The 19,051-nt window shown below is 32.6% G+C and overlaps 1 protein-coding gene across 4 annotated transcripts in view; it reads left to right on the forward strand.

Moving 5' to 3' along the window:
* Positions 1-724: 724 nt before the first annotated feature.
* The window catches only part of LOC148622350 (uncharacterized), a 52,240-nt gene continuing 33,913 nt past the window's right edge, over positions 725-19,051 (forward strand). The window contains exons 1-2 of one of the 4 annotated variants that reach the window (XM_088572203.1): positions 746-856; positions 3,810-3,841. The gene's annotated coding sequence lies outside the window, so the exon portion shown is untranslated. Of the gene's footprint in view, positions 857-3,809; positions 3,842-12,799; positions 12,966-16,683; positions 16,754-19,051 lie in introns of those variants that run through there. The other 3 variants (XM_088572202.1, XM_088572204.1, XM_088572205.1) reach the window with 3 other exon arrangements.

Genomic DNA, 19,051 nt, shown 5'->3' on the forward strand with positions numbered 1-19,051 from the left:
CAACGTTGAGCATTAGATGCACACTTCGCTCCATCCAAGTGGCTTTAAGCTTTAAACTTCTTTTCCTTAATAAAGGTCATTGCCTTATAATCAATTTTATCTCTCACTACAGATCATAATATTTATGGCAACATCGCCTGCACTAAGTTCTGAAATGATGGTCTCAGAACTTTCTAACGAGGTAAGAACCACCGAATATCGCACAATTTTGCAGTCTCGAATCGATTCTTGAGTTGAAATAGAGTATCAGACTGAATTTGATGTAGAACTTTTCCTATCTTATTCGAAATCAAATTTTAATATTTTAGCGACAGTTAATAGAAAAAAATGCTAGTATTGTTTTTTTTTTTTTTTTAATTTTTATGAGATACGTCGTTATACGGTCAGGACAAAATTGAAAACAATCGCTTTGAAAGATTATTCATAAACGCCGCACTTCCTGGTCCCTATTATTGTCTACGTTAATGTCTACCACCAATGACTGTATGCATGTATGAAGTGTCGGGCAATGGAAATATTTGTTATTGACAAACAGGTTTAAATGCGGAAATGGTTTGCTAATTGCTGATTAAGACGCAAATTAAGATATATAAATATTTGAGTTGCTAAATCATGTTTGTTGGTTTCCTCGGACTCTCTCTGCATATCATTTTGCAGGTTTGTTTTGTTTCACTGAAATCCTTACATGAACAACCAGGAAGTTCTTTTAAAACACATTTCAACCATTTAAATGCTTTCTGCTTATTTGTGTACATAGAGTCCCGCTAACATTCAGTTTTTGCTGCCGGTATTTTTATGGAGATTTTTAACAATGGCCTACATTGGAAAAATTCAATTTGAAAATATTTTCATTGAGGTATGTTCTTTTTTTTATTTATATGTATTCTTTGAATTAGAAAAAAAAAACTTTTTCTGTAAAAAACACTTGTATTTGAATTTAAAATTGTTTAAATCTTACGTCTCATCAATTCACTAGACATAAACAACCAGGCATATCAATGTAAAGGCTTCATTTTTCGTTTTAAATTTTTGGAGTTTGAAATATAGTTAACAATCATACATTCAATATGTTACTTATCTCATAGTTTCATCAAATTAAACAACAAAACAAAGGTAGAAAACGGATTGTAACTTCTATAAAAATATGAAGAGCCGTGAACTATTTTCAGCTAAAAAAGTTATGATGATTAATTGTATTGTATTTTAATTCAATACACTCATTATGAATACAAAATCAAAAAGCCCGTGAATGGAAATCTACAATATCTGCAAAGCAGTGCATTGAATTTATGTAAACTGTTTCAATAGATTATTGTGTCCCCATGCTTCACGTTTTTGGGTAATTGATACTAGGGTTACAAACAATTAATAAAACCGCAATAAGAATGTATGTTTGATTGTTGTCAGGTCTTAATTTATTTGACTAGTTAACATCTTACTAGAAAAGAAAAATTACTAACCTGTCCATTCATTATGTTCTACGTGAAGACAACTTTTTTTTCTAAAATCAGCACATTATTGGTAATTAAGTCAGTGAGGTTCTACACTTTACATCTGATTTTCATTTTATAAAAGTTTTTGTTGAGTTTTTGAATTTTTATCAAATAAAAACATAAAAAACTCTCAAAAAAGTCAAAAGATTTCCAACTTGAACTTATCAATAAGTAAAGGAACAAAACATAAAATACTTTGTACAGATGAGCGAATTTAATCTTAAGTACACATTGTCAACATTAGGCTAAAAACCACTAATTCCACTTCCCATAGGCTTCTATGCTAATTTCACAATATTCAATGGCTTCTCTGGACTTTACCTTAACTTTAACCTGCAGATGACTATATATCAGCATGATTCTACATATGTCAGCTCACAATCCTCAGAATGGCATGTGGGGTTAGCAGACTTGCAGTGCAGTACTGGTCACCGGAAGTGAAGGGTCTATAAATAGCATGGGAAATCCCAGTGTTTTCACAAGATAGGGGTATATTTAAAAATCATTATGGAGATTAGGCTTCACATCACAAGAAGCAAAATGCACCTATAAAATGTACAGAAATGTTTTTCCTTTCAGAAACTGTTTAAATTTTTAAAATAAGATGAGAACTTTTTTCACAGCACTATGAGGAACAGGGGTAATTTCTGCGTAGGACTATTTTTGCCTACGTTCCAAATGCTCATTGGTTGAATTGGTGGTCTGTAACTTTATAGCACGAGGCTTAACAATACTAATTATAACTGTTAAAGGGACTTATGACAGGAGATATCGCCATGATACTTCCATTAAACACCAATTATCCATGCTTCCCTTTTGTTTGTTGGACCCGACACTTATTTATTGTTTCGGAATTTTTTTTTAACAATTGAGAGTTGGCTCATTACGTTGTGGTTGTTTTTTTTTTTTAATATAATATTACATTTAAGCTTTTGTCAAGGTCTGCTCTCATCCGGGATCCCCATAGAACAAGCTTGCATGAATTTTCTTGAAGTGAACTTTTCTTCCATATTTTCGTTCATTATATGCAGTTGTATTTGTTTTTCTCTAAAACATCATCTCAACTCAGTAACCGCCACTATTCTGGTATTCGTTTTTTTCAACTTCCTTTAATCCAATCCAGCGGACACGCCACTTGGAATCAACGTTGAAAACACGTCAGTTCTCAACGTGGAAACAACGTTGAAAAATGGTATTGAAATGAAGTAGAAATTTGACGTTGAATCAACGTTACGTTATGACTTAAAGTCCACGTATAAAGAACGTTGAAAATTTACTTAACATCCACGTTGAATTAAGGCTGATCCTTGAGTTGAAATAGGCCATGTTATCACCAAGAATTTTTTGTTTATCGTTCGTTTTAGTGATGCAACAAAAAATTTCTTGTACATGTATATTTAGTGTATTTCGTTGAATCCTACTCAACATCACATGCCTTTGAAACAATTGTGAAATAATATACCTTCTCTTTAATTTGGAACCACATTCAGTTTACAGTATACCAATAAAGAGTAATCAAGGGAACCAAGGTTATAGCGGTCAAGTCAAAAGTCAAGTCCGGGGTAGACAAACCAGGAAAGGAAAACTATGACCCGTTGAATAAATCAGTTTTCATGGTGCTGATGGATACACCATAACGATCCACGAGTTCATGATGACGACCATAAAACTTCTGTAGTGATGACTTAAATCTTGTTGCAATATAACCCTGTTCCAGAAGCCTATTTGTTAGACTTCTAGCGCGATACAAAAAGTCAGCGTAGTTTCGGCAAGCTCTGGCATAACGTATGAGTTGTGATATGAACACTCCATACGCAGGAGTCGAAGCGATGTTGCCACAGATGAAAGGAAAGTTGACAATTCTGAATGAAATTCATCACGTTTGTCGTAAAGTTTGGTCAATAGTTTTCCTTTACCATCGATTTCTAAGTGTAGGTCAAGATATGAGTCTGACTTCACAGTGTTTGTAGTATCCTTTATCTTAAGTTCTTTTGGGTAGATGCGATGTATCAAATCCCTGAAATTAGGATTGTTTCAATATTAATCTCAATATTAATAACAAATAATACAAAAAAAAAACAACAAAAAAACAGGTTGATCTCAATATTAATAATAAATAACTAAAAGTAGGAATGTGTATCCTTTGAATCTTTGAAAGTTTAAACTGATATGGCAATAATTTAACTTTTAAACCTTCATTAATGTTTTATTGTAATATATTTAAATCTTATCTCATTGCACTCACAGTTACAAGAGCCTTTCATTGATATATATATGATACATATTATATTTGAAATATACAACTTTTTTCGACAGTTTCTACCCATTCAACTAGTTCAACGTAAGATGTAAGTAAACAGTCTTTCAGAGTAGATTTTATGTAAACAATAATGTACATGTATCAAAAATCATTTCTTCTAATTTTTGGAAATAGAAAGTTCTTGTGCAACAACTTGTTTCTTTATCCACCAATGTGAAAATTCTGACCTTGCACCTCTGAAATAAAAGTATATTTTCTTCACAGTTATGCTTTAGATAAATAAACCTCTATTTAATGTGATAGACTCTAATTTTTGACATTACTGCTTTTACATATTTTGATGTACATGTTATTCATGCATGCAATTTGTGCATTGTGCCCTTGTAAAATCATATGCAAATTTTGTTTGTTTCAATTTAATACTGTGGATACGACGTGGAATTGACGTTGATCACCACCACATTTCTACGTTGATTCAACGTGGGGTGCCCGCTGGGAATGCAACCAGTTTAAGATTTCATTTATAAAGAGTGGTACAGATAGAAATAATAGGTCAAAAGTGTGATTTGTATTTTAACAGATTCGAAGTCTAATGAAGTTTTTACCAGTAATTACAGTTGTAGAACTTGAAATCAAGGAAGTTAACAGCAATAATAAATATCTAACGCCAGAAAAATTGATCATTAAACAATCCTTTCCGTCAAACATTAAAAGTCTTGAAATATAGTGTGACGATTTAAAATCAAAGACTGAAGTCTTCAAAGTCGGGAATCGTCAAATATTCTATGCCACTGATTTTGGCGTGCTTTCAAAATCCGAAATGGCATGAGTGCGATATGCTCTGAAATCGGGTGACTTCTGCTAGAATCTTGGTTCTCATGAAATGTTTCTCTTTCGTAACTCTGATGACCCGAATGTTTCTCTATCAAAACAACTGGTTACCAGAAAGTGCGGGGACCCAAAGATCGCTAAACATTGAAATTCAATCCGCACCATATAATCCGTCAAACCTTTTTGAAGAAAATAAGCAATGTATCAAAATTTATTTAATTCCAAGAGACAGATAAGTAAAATGAACAATAAATACAAATATTTTGAATGTTGTAAATTCGATTTTAAGAACATTAAAGTTTTGAATTTCGCGAGGAAGGTGGAAGCTGACTTGTTTCTGTTTGGTATATAGCAATTGAGTTCAGGGGTGAAATTTGTGCACTAGTTTCTTTGGGATTTGAAATATTTGTTTGAGATTTTTGAAGAAGAGGAGGCAGTTCTATAATGTAGTGTTCCTCTGATTCATTATCTTGGGTTTAGTCAGTATTAAATCCAAGACATAACGGTTTCCTTGTCATTTGTCTCTTCAAGAGTTTTATCATATTGTAATGCTTCAATTTCTTGAGAAAGATTAACCGGATACGCATTCGCAATTTGTTTATATCGTATCTATGGTGGCGGCCATGATTAATTTACGCATACCAGAAAAAAAGTAGTTCCGCCGATCACGTGAGTGGGAGGAGCTAGAAAGTCGATAACCTGCTAATGTATGGAATACAGCAAAAAAACAAAAAAAAAAAAAAACAAACAAACAAACAAAAAATAACCGTATACCTTTATTCGTTTAACAAATAACCTCATTGCAGGATACATATAGATATCGGGGCCTTACAATGTTTATGACCTATATAAGTCAACTGTAACCAAATGAGTAAATATTACATTAATTTCACTGCTAACTGATCATTTCATCTTTTAATGTAAACTACCCGTTCTCAAACAAACAAATGATATTTAAGAAGAACATTTTGAACTCGTATGAGGCTAGAATTGACGATTTGACGGTTTTACGGCACTGATCAGCAGCACAATGTGATGTAATACTACAAAATTATACAAATTATATCTGAATGTAAAGTACTAAAATTACGAGTGCAAGAAGTCGCTAACAATATTAAAAATACAACCATAAACAGACGAAACTTATCTGAATAGACAAGAAATGGCAATTCTGAAGCTATAATCTTGAAGAATCTGTGGACAAAAAAAAAAAGTCAAGAAAACTTAAAACAACAGACGATGAACAAATCGCTAAATACAAAGGAACCATGATAATGTTTACGAACAACATTAACTCTAGAAACTGTGGTTTACATCTGATGCTACTACACCAAAGAAAGGATTAAGCTTTAAGACAGGGAATTGTGAATGTTGTATTAAGAGACTGGATATAAATCAGAAGAAAACAATAAATCGTCATGATTAAAGGACGTCGTATTCATTCTACAATGCATCGAAATAAATTGTTTTGTATAAAATCGAGAGTGAACCATAAATTTTGTAATAGGGCATGTTGACATTTTTTTAAGTATTCAAGGGCATGTTGACATTTTTTAAGTATTTACTTTCCAATTGCCTTTCATCTCTGGCTTCTTGTGGAGGAGTGGAAAAAGACAAAAGTCACGCAATTCGTAATTTAGAACACGTGCTACCTAAATCAATATAAAGTCTACCCTAAAATGCAGCCATATTGCTACCTATAATTAAGATTAGAAAATATGGTAAGTAATTTTCTTCAAGTGTATGCAATTTTCGGCCTCGGTAATTATTGTACTAGTATGATTTGACTTAATTTGTTTTTAAAATAATGACTTATGTTTGAAATGCCCGTACCAAGTCAAGACCATTGAGGTACAAGCTACTCCGGAGATGTAATATCTATTTTGTTATCTTGGACTGGACTTGACTAATGAATCGGATTAGTGTTCGGTAATTTTGTTGTAACTCTTATTTATCATGCTGATAACGTTTGTTCTGAAGTTCGCAATAAAATAACTATTCAAATTATTAATGATTAAGAAATAACTGCAAAAGTGTGTTTAATGTTGAAATTTCAGCGATCGTTTTATGCGTTGATCATAGTTAATTTGATAAGAAATATTTAGAAGAAGTCTTTAAAGTCGCTAATCGTCAAATATTCTATGCCACTGATTTTTGCATGTTTTCAACATCCAGGTGAATCCAATCCTCTACTAAACTTAATTCCCAATCAATCAGTGTTTTTATCTCATTTGGTGTAAATATATGTATGGACTTCAGAATTAAAAAAATCACAAAAATTTTTAGGTCAATTTAAGGAAGACTATGCAAGGATGTTGACTGATAATACACATTCATCTTCTTTTCCATTTCACATCTTTTGACATAGTACATTTCTACATTACTAGCAAAATAAGTGTATTTCTTTTTCGAAAATGTGAGTAAAACTTCAAGGACACAAGTTAAAAGCTGTCTGAAAGAGATTTAAAAATGCATATTTTGCGTGTCTTTAGTGATCTTTCTTGGACTCATCAAGCGTTTTAGCCATACATGTGCCATTAAGTTTGTCTCATTATCAAGACCAACGTGAATCAGAATATATGTTCAGATGAGAAGAATGTAATACCTGTTGCATGTTGCATATTCACTGAAAACATTTAAAACGTTAATAATCGAGTAAAACGAGAAGGATTTTACATCTGATACTGTAGTATTTTAATACAAAGACGAAAGATGTGACTATCAAGTAACACTCAAATGATCTTCTGTTGTCAGTCATAGTCTTCATAATTTATCAGTTTTTCATAGAATCAGCCGGTGAATTGAAATTGTTGGTCACAAAACCTTTGTGTAATGAGAAATTAACTCCACAATTTAAGTAAGGTGATATACATGTATATGTTTATTTTCGATCTATACATGTATCCATGCGTCGTGTTGTATGGAATATTATTAAAGACATATCACTATAAAACTTAACCAACTCTTGTAAAACAAGCTTTTTATCCTACATCATTTCAAGATTTTGAACTGATAAAATTCCAGGTGAGACCTTCATACATTTAATTGAAGAAAGCAATATAGAAATTACTTTTAACCTTTTGAATATGTCCTTGAAAGATATAGCAGTTGTCAGACAGCTTTTTATCATCAATAGCGAATATCTCAAATTTAAGGGCCTTATTTGAAATAGTGCCAGGGGGACATGAGTAAAGGCATGATTTATTATTTCCTGCGCACAACTTAGTATTTTATGAATACAATTTAGAATTTCGTGCGCACGACTTAGTATTTCACGCGCACGATTTTGCAATTAATAGAAATAGACAACATCCTTGATTCAAATATGGAGAAGAGTTAAAAAGGAACTGTGTTGTTAAAAAATCTGCCTAGATGAATGTATTTACTTCGCTGGTATATCCTACGTTGGGGTTGTTGCCTCTTTGACGTATTACCCATTTCCATTTCCCCCATTTTTTTTATTGTTTGGCAACTGAAACCTGCTTTCAGATTCGGGATCCTTATCTATTTTTCTACATTTCAAGACCTTTGATACACTGTAAGGTTAAATTTTGAAATTGCCGAAATGAGAGGTACTCAAAATACCTACTAAAACAACAGAGCATCCCCTCAAGACCCCCTACTAGGGCTCTGCCCTGAATCCGCTGGGGGCGTTGTGCGGCCACAGACCCCACGCCGACATAAGTGCCTTTTCTTTCTTTTGATCCCAGCCTTTATGTTATAAGTACATAATTATATTTCATTATCTGTAAACCAGTAGTACTGTATATTATGATACAACCTTATACGTAGATGTGAGTTTAATCTGTATGCATGAGACCATTTGATGTTCTTATTACACTTACATTCACTCAAATAGGAAGTAACAATATGCAAGTAAATATTTATTGATGCCATTTTTAGAATATCGATTCGTTCAGATGAGAAAAATAGTGGGCGTTTATTAATCTATTTTACTTGTTTGAATTGTAATAGTCAGGTAACAAATAATCTCCCCATTACATTTTTGGATGCATTGTTATGATTAATCAATCTACAACGCAGGACTATCCCTAACACATGATTTCTTCGAAATATAATTAAATAATATTTTTCATCTTTACATTTCATATCATATAAAAATGTTAAGGCTAAAAACCACTAATTCCACTTCCCATAGGCTTCTATGCTAATTTCACAATATTTCAATGGCTTCTCTGGACTTTACCTTAACTTTAACCTGCAGAGGACTATATATCAGCATGATTCTACATATGTCAGCTCACAATCCTCAGAATGGCATGTGGGGTTAGCAGACTTGCAGTGCAGTACTGGTCACCGGAAGTGAAGGGTCTATAAATAGCATGGGAAATCCCAGTGTTTTCACAAGATAGGGGTATATTTAAAAATCATTATGGAGATTAGGCTTCACATCACAAGAAGCAAAATGCACCTATAAAATGTACAGAAATGTTTTTCCTTTCAGAAACTGTTTAATTTTTTAAAATAAGATGAGAACTTTTTTCACAGCACTATGAGGAACAGGGGTAATTTCTGCGTAGGACTATTTTTGCGAAAGTTCCTAATGCTCATTGGTTGAATTAGTGGTCTGTAACCTAAATACCATACATTCCTTCCGGCTACGTTTTTACTCACCTCACTTTTTCTCAGAAAAATTGGGTGTTGAAATAGAATTAAATTGCTTTGCATATACACGTAATGGTTGAACAATTAAAAATGCTTAATTTATTTGACGCCTTTCTCTAATGTCTGTAAAAATTAGGCTTTGATCAAATCGACTTCTTTCGGTATTTGATGTTATTTTATATAAAATGTTTTTAACCAAAATAACCGAATAGTTATTACTGTTCTGATATGATAAGCTTTTTTTACTGAAGCCAACAGGAAACTATAGAAATTATTATTATCAGTATAATAGTTTTGTTTGTTTGTTTGTTGGGGTTTAACGTCCGAGCAGCAATATTTCAGCTATATTCAGACAATGAACATGAAATGGATGACAAAATGAACAGAAATGAAAAAAAGGATGGGCCACAAGGACAACAGGGTCGACAAACTTTGACTGCAACTGGAAAAAAGGGAGGATGGGCAAGGTCGGGCAATTTAGCCTCCTGCGGCGGAGCGCAAAGGTTCCTACTCCTATCGAATACCACAGCAGGGTTCTTTAACGTGCGAGGAACGTGGCATCTTTCCCAACACGGTGCACCACTATGGTTTGCGGTCAGGTTTTCCGTATTATAGCCTGACAACCCCAGCATGTAACACCCCAGGGGTACCCCATTCCACCACCTGGGGCACACATCCCAGTTGCTCTGTGGGCAGAGCGCCTAGCCCCCGGCTATGTTTCTGGGCACTATTTAGTCGCCTTATACGACAAGCTTAGCGCTGCTGCAGGCCTATTCTTTTAACACCCGGACCTGCACGGGGCATCAGTATAATAGTATTATCAGTATATTATATCTTGATTCATAGGAAATCATATTGTTTATACTTTCAACGTACGAGATGCACGATTAGTGTTTTATAAGGTATAGTAAGTACTGAATTTTCCAGAATTTAGCCTTGGTTTCAAATTTGGTTTTATATGACGCTATCCCACTTATTGTACTAATCTTGACAAGAATTATCTAAAAATAATGTAAAAAACATAAAAAAATGCCAAACTGACAAATGTTTTGAGAATGCAGAGAAAATGTTCACTAAAATTAGAAGACAAAGATCCCATGCAATTGTTAAATCGTCATAAGAACGACCTAATGAAAGTTATCTGCGTTACAGTCGTCACGTGCCGTTAAGACGATTTTATCAACGAAACCATATATGACAAAATCATTTGAATTCTGTAATTTAAATACCATTATATTCTTTTCGTGTTATAGTCAATGATAGCAGATTGTATCACATTGGTATTTTCAAACGATGTGTAATTTTCTGCCGGCTTAAATAAGTAAATCGGCTGTGATGTATAACGCAACTAATAAGGCGATCATGTTTCACTTTCAAATGATTTTCATCGTTGTATAAAAATATCAGTATTCAGTTACCTGATAATTTCGCAATTATTTTTGTTTTTTACATTTTAAATCCCCGCTTTTTATATATTTGCACTGTCCTTGTTTATTTTAAAATGCGATATAAAATTTGTTAATTTTAAAATGTGATAAGTTATATCTTGAAATCAATTTTAGTTTTGTAACTAGTGTGTCAAGGTCTTTCCCTTGAAAATGTTCTCCTTGTAAAGTACACGTTAAGACCTTTTGTTTGATATATAACAAGCTAATCTTCACAACCATTTTCTTTTTGCACTTGTTGCCCTTGTCAAATGCAATTGTCGAGGTTTTCATCATGATTTTTGCAATGCACACGTGTTTCAGTATTCATTTTGATATGCAACAACCCCACTTTCTAAGAAATTTGTTATTTTGCAGATTCTTTTTCGGTAAAACGAAATTCATATTTGTGATGTACTCGTGATGACCTTGATATACAACAACGTAACCATATAAAACGATTTTTTTTTCTGTACTCATCGGCCCCATCAAACTCATTTTCTGGGAACGAAACATCGAGATTTCGGATTTACGATTAAACCTTTCATTTGATATGCAAAAACCTAACCAACAAAGAACTTTTAATATTTGCACTTAATCACCCTACCCTACCCTTCAAACATGTATGAAATATCGGGTTTGAAACTTTGATTTTTGAAACGTGCTCATTTAAACCTTCAAAATGATACAACCCATGACCCCCTCTGACGAAGTAAAAAATGATGCAATATCAGTTCTATGAATAGATACTGATGAAACATACAAAATCATCGTAAAATATGAAAATTTCAAGTTTGTTTCGTTGTTTTTTTTTATATTGGTCCTTGGTATTGTGTCAAATATACTTGAGCGGATCTTTCATTCTCTATAAAAACTATTCGTGTATCTTTAGTGGATTGTGAAGTATATACTCCCGCTCTATGATACAAAATTCCAATAGATTCATAACAAGAAAAGAAATCTCAAATCTGAAAACTGTATGATAATTTGCAGAACATGAACAATATGTTAATGAAAAATTAAAGGATTTCAGAGATCATTTTGGGCACAACGAACGATTGAATTTTGTTAACAAATAACAAATTCCTGAACCGGAAGTAGTAGAGATATGGGACTATACCACCATACATCGTAGGAACACTTAACTTTGAAAACCTTACAAGGTCAAAGTCATACAATCCTGTCAAGGTCACAAATATGACCATGAGAAACAATTATATTGTCATAACTTTTGAACTGATGGTCGGGCTGTAGTAAACTTGGGCTCAAAATGGAGAGCTTATCGAAAGGGTCATTTCATATAGGCACTTTTCTATTATCATTTTCTACATATCAAGGCCTGAAGTTTGTAGTGAGAAAGCTTTTTAGCACTTTTTGACCTTTGATCTTGTGCAAATAAAAGGTCACATTGACCAAAGATCATTTTCCCATGTCTCTACGATTTTCGGTTCTCAAAATATAAATTGACAAAAGATGAGTATGATATTTCAAGGGACAAAACTCCCGTAAGGTATGATAACCAAATACATATTTATGTTTCTTCATTAGGTCACCTGTTTGTGTACCTGTTATTGTTTTCACATTGATTCTATCTACTTTTTGTTTTCAAGATATGAGCGATTGAAAAAAATGCTTGAGAGGGACATAACTCTTAAAGTAGATGATGAAATCGTTAGCAGTATCATTTGCTTATAGTACATAATAATATCTACATGTTAACAAATGATGATCGTGATATCCTTAAAAATGAAGAGGGCCATGTGGAACAAACGCAAATAAAAGAGAGATAACTTCAATTACTGATGATGAAATCCCTAACAAAGTCATTCTTTAAAGGTCCTAAATAAGTTCTATCGATGGTCTAAATTTGGTAATGATAACTTGAAAGATGACGAAACAGGGCCATGTCAAATATAATATTGAAAAAAAACCCTAGAAAAACAGACGAAAAACAATAAGATCATTCCCATGTAGGGAAATTGGGTAATACCTTAATTAGTAAATTTAAGACCGTAGGTTAAAGTATAAATCGCTTCTCCGTGTACTGTTTGTAAAATTCGACATTTCTCCCAAGACAAATATAATTAACGTATTTAAACAAAGACAAACAACCTACGACGCGGGTTCATTTTACATGTTAAACTTATTATCAGTTGAAATGCATTTGACAGTCTTCATTTTGAAGTATTCGTTACAATACGGGATATCATAATACACATTCTTCTTCATATGCCATTAAGAGAGTCCAACTAATAACAAACGACACACATTTACAGCGATTCAGATTTACATTTGAGAAGTGACAGGAGTACAGTCCTGCAGAAATTGGTGGTAAGGAAAAACGCATTAACAATGACGTTTCGGTTTTTGAAATTTATATGCAGATATTCAAAGCTTTATGAAATTAATGATTTTTGTTTATCAAATAATAATAATGATAATTTTAGTCCTTTTAATACCGGTGTCCTGCAGTCCTTAAGGTTAATTATCTTATATTTGCGTATTGTTTAACTTGAAGTTACAGTAGTTTGTACGGAACAAAATATCAAACCGTCAAGACCAAATATAAATTTAGTTATTTTTTATACTTTTGTTTTCATCAACTAAATTGTTCCTATTTAAATAAGTAACTTTAGAAGACATTTTGTACCCCACTGCAAGTGAAGGAAGTAGGGGCATATAGCGACCGCGTTGCCCGTCCTTCATTCCTTCCATCTGCATGGCAGACGGGGGATCTCTTACCCCCCTCCTGCATCATTGAATGGAATTTGATAAAAGAAAATTTTATTTACACATTCCTAATATTGTACATTTTGATCAAAATCAATTTGGATGTCTCAAATAGCAAAACATGGACTGAGTCATTTATGGGGGCATGTGGAGACCCATCTCTTATACGTTTATTCTTCTACATAGCTAAATGGAATTGGTGCAATTTTTAGAATCTATATTACATATATCCATTGTGCACCTCTTTTTCTAAATTTTGATCCAAATTAATTTGGGGGTTTCACACAGCAAAAAATTTCCTTTGCCTTTTATGAATATGGGGACATTGGAATGCCTTTCTCTAATCCTTTACTCCTCCTACACTATTGAATGGCATTGAATGTTCAATGATACTTTCACTGAATCTTTATTTAGGATTAAAAATGAACACCAACTTATTTGGATTTTGTATCACATCAGCAAACATGTTATTTATAATTTTCTGATGTGATAGCCACCCCCTTCTGTACTTCAATCTACACAACTCAATCGAACAAAAGGAATAACAGAATCTTTATAACGTATTACTGTTGTGCACCTTCTTGTTTAGATTTTGATCCAAACTAATATAGAGGTCATAAAAGTGTATATTATTAAATAGAGAAGTGGAGGGGGGATCAATTTAATGAGCATTGCTGACAGTTTTTGTAGTTTCTCTAGCCGTGCTACATTTTTGACGAAATTTACAATCGGTAAACGAAAGAAAGTACGCTGTGTCTGTAATGAAAAGTTGATGTAATTTAGTTATCAAATCATTATTAGATACATGTGATTATAAGTATACAGAGATACATATACAATGATAGCCGAAATCAAATATTATAAAATATCATATGTATTATGATTTATCAAAAAATAGAAATAGAGTATAAAATAATAACGTTTGCAACTGCGAAAAAAGCAATCATTACACGATATCAAGGACAGGGCAAACACTACGGTTATATAAATATGTGTGACTGCATTGAAATACGTAAAATATGAATGAAATGAAAATTTGAATTTACCTTTAATTATGTTAGCATAGGCGTTGTGTATCGAATCGGACGTTGTCCTTTACAGTCCAGGTTCACGTGCCGGTTTGCTCATAAAGTGGAAGAAACATACTTTAATCATAACAAATGACCGTCCTTCTGACAAAAGTGCTCCTTATCTTAATGTATAAGACAGCGTCGGTGAAATCTTTAGTAATAGATGAAGGAACGTCTGAGCAATTAATGCACAGTTAACGTATTGTATGCAGGTAACGAATCAGACAAGACATCCATAAGAATCAACAAATCATAGCTGAATCACAATACCATGTAATTTGTAATATACAAATTAACATTAAATACTTGTATTTCAAAAAAGCTTCTGAAAAATACTTGAATCGACACTTTTATTCAAATTGCATCTAAAAATATCATTTTATTTCGAAAAAAAAGTTTTCAATTGGCAGGAAGTAATCTGCGATAGTGAATCGATATACAAATATAATAATAAATGAATATATAATTTATTATTTAACAATACGACATAACAGACACAATTAAGTAAAGAAAAAGGCAAAAATACTTGATTCAAATTGAATACAGGTTTGAAGGAGGATATCGGTATATTTAATTTATTATAAAAAATGTATTAATATTTCTGGTCAAACTCCTGCAACTTAAGCATTGTAACTTTATAAGATGGTTGGGATTAAACATGTAGACAGGAGACCGATAATTATTTAGACAATATTCAAATGATCAGTTTTGTGAGAAGATAGTACCTCTGTAGATTGTCGATCTTTAAAAAAAAACGCTATTAATGGAATGGTCCTGCAGTATCTTACTAAGACCAACTGATATATATTGTGCTTTTTAGCTTTTGTCTTAAATTCTAAATATTTGAACTTTTTAATCACATCCTCAATTTTTTATTATATGACCCAACAAAGCAATAATTTGGGTTCTATTATTTTCTGAAGAGCAATATAAAGTTTATACACCCATCATAAATTACGGTTAGTAGCATTTCTAACGTCATAATGAATACGCTTCAGTATAATAAAAAGTAGCAATCATAAATTTTGCATTACATTGCATTCAATAGAATGAATTCATAACTGCTGAATTACTTCATTTCTTTATGTTATAATGAAATCTTAAGTGTTTAGCTATACTTAAAAACAGAATACTGATAAAAGACGTATGATATTTACAAGCAGATCTTTTTTCTCCGTTGTCCTTGCAAAAGGTTTGGCATCCCATAAAGTTAAAAAATCCCACAGATCGTTCAATTTTTGGCGGCAAATATGAAACTATTAAGTACTTTCTGTATACGAAATACTAATTATTGAGGCGAACATGACCACCTAGTTCTTATTGAACATCTCGCCAAATGTTCTTACTCCCTTGAAATCTAACTGAAAATTGTGTCGACTAAAATTTAATAAGCTTTGATACCAACATCGGAGTTTGTTTAACGTAAGCAACATGATAGTGTACTACGGTCACTAAGTATTGCTGCATCAAAAGTGTTTTGTATTTTCCTGGGTACAGTATAGTCTATACTGAACTTTTATCTAACTTTATTGTCAAAACATTTTGAAATTTAATGATATGCTTAAGATTGTATTAATAATATCTATAACTAATCTGCGTCTGTATTAATCAGGTGGTTAACCTTCATGATGTTGCCGTTTATACATGATTTAAAGCAAAATGTGAAAACATGAGTGTTATCTTTAAATTGTACTTGTGTATGCCTCAACGAAAAAGGTAAGCGATTGAGACTCGATTAACTCGTCATATCGATATGCAATATAACTCAATATTATATATAGATTATAATTGGATACAATGTCTTAAAAACAAACTTATAAACATGTTCTTTTTTTAAATTGTATTTTGAAAATCATTTAAAAAAATTATACGATATTGTCTATAAAAATATTTTTGTGGAACAAAGATTATGTCTTGAAACCGATTTAGTCCATTTTGTTACATTAGATTTTGATATTTAGTAAGGCATAATTTGCTATTTACTGAAAGCATACAGTTTACTACCTTTTGAATTCTTTAACCATGTTTCAACGAATTTCAATAAGGTCATTACAAAGAATTTTTATCAATACAATCGGTACAACTTCCTTGTAAGGTGAATATTGTCAATAAACTACTGTTTTTTTTAAATGCTCTAAGAGCGTGACACGGGACCTATTCTTTACTTTTCATCGGTATCAGACACGAACCATTTAGAAAAAAAAATGCAATTCCAATTAACCTCTAAACGGTAATCGATTTTGGAAACATCGAAATAAAATTTTACGCATCAGACTTAAATAAAATTAAAAAACAAGGAATGGAATGTTTATAGCACTTGTAAGTATCTTTTCAACTAAGCACACTTATTAAGTATGAGATATTATATTTCATAAAGAGGATTGATTCAATTAAATACTAAGTCTTAGGACAAGAATTAAAAATACATGCCTTGAAGTCTAAAAACTTCATAATGAATATTTAACAAACAGAACTATTGTCATGCTAAATATTATAAAAATTACAAGTACTGCGAAAAAGTAACGGCGTATTTAATTTTCTGTATTTAGACACGTTATATAGTTTTCAAAACCGCAATAAATCTATAGCATCAGATATGTTCATTTGAAATAATCCCTCAAAAATTATATGGATCAATGCAACTAACACAACCGGTACTATGAAAACATTGAAATAATAGAAGTTTGTTTTTGGTTACAAAAACGAATGTATCCCCTACGTTCCGAAGTCCAAAGTTTGATGAAATTTGGTGCTTTTCCTATTAAACAGTTGCGCTTACAAATGTGTGACGGACTGACAGACAGTTTCGTAGGATGTGGGCTTACAAAAGTGTGACGTACAGACAGAGAGACGGATAGGGCAAAAATTACATATCTCTTCATTAAAGTGGGGAGAAACATAATAAGTATTCAGAATACTTACAGATATCAAACAATCAACATATTTGTATGTCCAAAGGTGTGCAAGGTGTTTTAAACAAATATTTAATTCAATAAAAAGTAATATAACCTTTATACATATTAAATATTCTGCATGTCATGAATGGAATCTAACAAAATGACCAAGAAGTGTAACTGTTTTCAAACAACATGGAAAGATTCTAAATACTCATTATCAATATATTTTTTCTATATGTCTATATTCTACCTAATTTACCTTAGAATAACAATAAAAATTCAATACCAGGCAAAAGAGTTCAATACTAACAACGTAAGGATTTTTTATGGTTTGGTCAGAGGTTAACCCTCCTTGGCTAATCTTTCCGAATTTGGTAGAGACGGTTTACTTTATTTCTATGTATTATAGGTTTAAACAGGTTGTTTTACGTTAGTTATTAGAACTATAATGGAATACAGCGTCCTACTTAACTGTCTCGTATGTGTCTTTACTAATTTGTCAAGGTACCACACACTCACAGATGGAGTTCGATATTTCAATCAATAAATTAATTGTGTATTACTCTGTACTTTTTGAATCTTAACACAAGTAAAACACTTTGGTGCTTGGTTATTTTATTATCCTTTGTTGTTTTTTTAGTCTTATAAGATTCTTTTGTATATTTTGTTTTACTTTGACGTAGAGTCGTTGAAAGAGTAATCAAGGGAACCAAGGTAATAGCGGTACTCAAAAGAATGTAATCCAGGAACAAAGACCAGACATGGAAAACAGACATACACAACAAAGAACACAAACTAAAAACATACATACAAAGCAACAAAAGCAAATGAGCAACTCGGGAAACTGCTCAAATCTGGGAGCATGGACCAGGTGCATCGGTAGGGTAAGCGTCCTCTGCTTTTCTAGAAACACCCGCCGAGTCGCTCATAAAAAGTCAAGTCCGGGGTAGACGAAAGAGGAAAGGAAAACTATGACACGTTGAACAAATCAGTTTTTATGGCGCAGATGGATACACCATAACAATCCACGAGTTCATGATGATGACTATAAAACCTTTGTAGTGATGACTTCAATCTTGTAGCAGCATAACCCTGCCCCAGAAGCCCATTTGTTAGAATTCTAGCGCGATACAAAAAGTCTGCGTAGTCTCGGCAAGCTCTGGCATAACCTATGAGTTTTGATATGAACACTCCATACGCAGGTGCTGAAGGGATGTTGCCACAGATGAAAGGAAAGTTGACAATTCTGAATGAAAAGTCATCACATTTGTCGTAAAGTTTAGTCAATAGTTTTCCTCTGCCATCGAGTTCTTAGTGTAGGTCAAGATATAGGCTGACTTCACAGTATTTGTAGTATCCTTTATCTCAACTTCTTAGGGGTCGATGCGATGTATCAAATCTCCAAAATTAAGATTGTGTCAAGATAATAGTCATCTATTCTGCAGAATCTGAGATTAAAGGATCTAGCTATACGACACTCTTTCTTTCGGATAAGATCAGCTATAATCAACCTCATAAAAGTGAAGGAATATGTCAGCAAGTAGAGGAGCACAATATGTTCCCATTGGAATGCCGACCATTTTTTTAATACTATTAAATTCTGATAATAGTCTTGAACTGATTGTCTGCTAAAGATCTGTCGAATTTTTTCAGGATCCACATTGAATTAATACTACTACGGGAGTAACAAGTGTTGTGGTAGGACTGCAAACCCTCTTTC

The sequence above is a fragment of the Perna viridis genome, chromosome 3, assembly GCF_037379345.1.
Source record: "Perna viridis isolate PV_CMFRI_1.1 ecotype Kerala chromosome 3, ASM3737934v1, whole genome shotgun sequence".
Taxonomy (NCBI): domain Eukaryota; kingdom Metazoa; phylum Mollusca; class Bivalvia; order Mytilida; family Mytilidae; genus Perna; species Perna viridis.